This window comes from Mesoplodon densirostris, chromosome 3, assembly GCF_025265405.1.
Source record: "Mesoplodon densirostris isolate mMesDen1 chromosome 3, mMesDen1 primary haplotype, whole genome shotgun sequence".
Classification (NCBI taxonomy): Eukaryota; Metazoa; Chordata; class Mammalia; order Artiodactyla; family Ziphiidae; genus Mesoplodon; species Mesoplodon densirostris.
The window spans coordinates 143,072,802-143,076,416 of NC_082663.1; positions in this window are offsets into that span (position 1 = coordinate 143,072,802).

The window sequence follows — 3,615 nt, forward strand, 5'->3', positions numbered from 1 at the left end:
TTCTCTCCTCCTGCTGACTTTGGGGGTTTTTTTTTCTAAGTCCTTTAGATGGTAGGTTAGGTTTTTTATTTGAGATTTTTCTTGTTTCTGGAGGTAAGCCTATATAACTATAAATTTCCCTCTTAAAACTGTTCTTGCTGCTCCCATAGATTTTGGAAAGTTGTCTTTTTATATGTGTGTGTGTGCCACACCACATGGCTTGTGGGATCTTAGTTCCCCAACCAGGGATCGAACCCGTGCCCCCTGCAGTGAAAGCACGGAGTCCTAACCACTGGACCGCCAGGGAATTCCCAAGTTGTCTTTTTATTTTCATTTGTCTTGAGGTATTTTCTGATTTCCTCTTGGATTTCTTCATTGATTCATTGTTTTTTTAGTAGCATGTTGTTTAGTCTCCATGTGTTTGTGTTTTTCCCATTTTTCTTCCTGTAATTTCTAGTTTCATACCATGTGGTCAGGAAAAAATGCTTGGTATAATTTCTGTTCTCTTAAATTTGTTGAGATCTGTTTTGTGGCCTAGCATGTGATCTGTCCTGGAGTACATTCCATGTGCACTTAAAAGAATGTGTAGTGTCCTGTAGATATCTATTAAGTTCAATTGGTCTAATGTGTCATTTAAGACCACTGTTTCCATATTAATTTCCTCTCTGGAAGATCTGTCCATTGATGTAACTGGGGTGTTAAAGTCCCCTACTATTATTGTATGACTGTAAATTTTTCCTTTTTTGACTGTTGAGATTTGCTTTATTTATTTAGGTGCTCCTATATTAGGTGCATATATGTTAACCAGTGTTATATCCTCTTCTTGTATCGAACCCTTTATCATTATATAATGCCTTCCTTTGTCTTTTGTTATAGACTTTGTTTTCAGGTCTATTTTGTCTGATATGAGTATTGCTACCCCAGCTCTCTTGTTGTCTCCATTTGCATGAAATATCTTTCTGTCCCTTCACTTTCAGTCCTGTGTGTCTTTTGATCTTAAGTGAGTCTCTTGTAAGCATCATATAGATGGGTCTTGGTTTTTTATCCAATCAGATAACATGTCTTCTGACTGAAGCCTCAGTCCATTGACATTTAAATCATTATTTTTTTAAATGATTATTGATTAGTATGTACTTATTGGCATTTGTTTCTTGTTTTCTGGTTGTTTTTGTACTTCTTCTCTGTTCTTTTCTTCTTCTTTTGGTTTGATGATTTTCTTTAGTGGTATACTTGTGTTCCTGTCTCTTTAGCTTTTGTGTTTTGTAGGTTTTGGGTTTGTGGTTACCATGGGGTTTATATATGTTGACTGCTAACTAGATCTACTTGTTTTAAATGGATAGTCATTTAAGTTCTTTTAATCTTCATACTAGCTTATTTAAGTGGTTGATCCACAGCCTTTACTGTATATTTGTTTTTACTGCAGAGATTTTTCCTTTTCTATGAATTCTTACTTCTTATATCAGCCTTCTGTTTTCCACTTAGAGGAGACCTTTTAACATTTCTTTTAGAATCAGTCTAATATTGATGAATCTTTTAGTTTTTGCTTGTCTGAGTTCTTTATCTCTCCTTTCATTTTCAATAATAATCTTGCTGGGTAGAGTATTCTAGGTTGTAGGTTTTTTTCCTTTCAGTACTTTAAATGTATCATGCTACTCCATTCTAGCCTGCAAAGTTACTGAAGAAAAATCAGCTGATAGCATTGCAGGGGTTCCCTTTTACGTGACTCTTTGTTTCTCTCTCTCTCTCTCTTTGGCCATGCTGTGTGGCATGTAGGATCCTAGTTCCCTGACGTGGGTTTGCACCCACACCCCTTTCAGTGGAAGCATGGAGTCTTAACCACTGGACTTCCAGGGAAGTCCCCTCTTTGTTTTTCTCTTGCTGCCTTTAGAATTCTCTCCTTATCTTTAACTTTTGCCATTTTAATTATGATATGTCTTTGTGCGGGTCTGTTTGGGTTCAACTTATTTGAGACTCTTTGTGCTTCCTGTACCTGGGTATCTGTTTCCTTCTTCAGGTTCAGGATATTTTCAACCATAATTTTATCAAATACATATTTGGCCAGTTTCTCCCTCTTTTCTCCTTCTCCTATAGTGAAAATTTTATTACGCTTGTTGTTGTCTCAGAGGTCCCTTTTACTGTTCTTATTTTTTAAATTTGTTTTTCTTTTTGCTATTCTGGATTATTTCCATTATTCTATCTTCCAGATCCCTTATCCATTCTTCTATATCACCTGGTCTGCTGTTAATTCCTTCTAGTGTATTTTTCATTTTTGTTATTGTATTCTTTGGCTCTGACTGCTTCTTTTTTATATTTCCTAGCTCCTTATTAAAATTGTCACTGTGTCTATCTGTCCATCTATTCTTTTTCCTTGTTCAGTTAGCATTCTTTTTTTTTTTTTCTGGTTGTGCTGGGTCTTATTTGTGGCAAGTGGGCTCCTTAGTTGCGGCTTACAGGCTCCTTAGTTGTGGCATGAGAACCTTAGATGTGGCATGCATGTGGGGTCTAGTTCCCTGACCAGGGATTGAACCTGGGCCCCTGTATTGGGAGCATGGAGTCTTATCCACTGTACCACCAGGGAAGTCCCCAGTTAGCATTCTTATTACTAATGCTTTGAACTCTTTAACTGGTACATTATTCATCTCTGTTTCATTAGTTGTTTTTTCAGGGGTTTCTTTTTTGTTGTTGTTGTTCTTTTGTTTGAAACAAATTCCTCTGTCTTTTCATTTTGCTTAACTTTCTCTGTCTCTATGAAATTAGGTGAAACAGTTACTTATCCCAAGGTTAAATGTGTGTCTTGTATGGGAAGGTTCCTATACATTCTTGTGTGCCCAGTGGCTTTGGTTTGAGAGCTGGACCTGAAGTGACCACTAGTTTTATCTCATCATGTCACCTCAGGGTGTGCTGACAGCTATCACCTTGGTGGTCAATGGGGCTAGAGACGGAGCTGAAACCAGAGCTGGGTGTGAGCCAGGGCTTCTCCTATGCTGAGTAGCCAACACTGCCCTATCAGGGTGGGATCAGGTCCAAAGGTGCTGGAGCAGAAACCCTCAGGGTCCAGTTCAAGTTGGTTCCATTCCCTCTAAGTGTGTGCTCTCCCTCCTCTCAATCTTGGCACTTTTGCCCCAAAGGGGAGCAGTGCTGGAGCAAAAATGGGGGGAAAAATAGGTAGTTTGGACTTCATCAAATCAATGACTTTTGGGGTGTGGCGAAGATGGCAGAGTAGGAAGACCCTGAATTCACCTCCTCCCATGGGCACACCAAAATTACAAGTATTTACAGAGAAACCATTGATGAGAACAACCTGAAGACTAGCAAAAAAGATCTTCTAGGGCTTCCCTGGTGGCACAGTGGTTGAGAGTCCACCTGCTGATGCAGGGGACACAGGTTTGTGCCCCGGTCTGGGAAGATCCCACATGCCGCGGAGCGGCTGGGCCCGTGAGCCATGGGCACTGAGCCTGCACGTCCGGAGACTGTGCTCTGCAACGGGAGAGGCCACACAGTGAGAGGCCCGTGTACTGAAAAAAAAAAATCTTCTACAAACTAAAGATATAAAGAAGAAACCACAACGTGATGGGTAGGAAGAGCAGAGTTGCAGTATAGTCAAGACCCATGCCCATAGATAGATGACTCACAAAC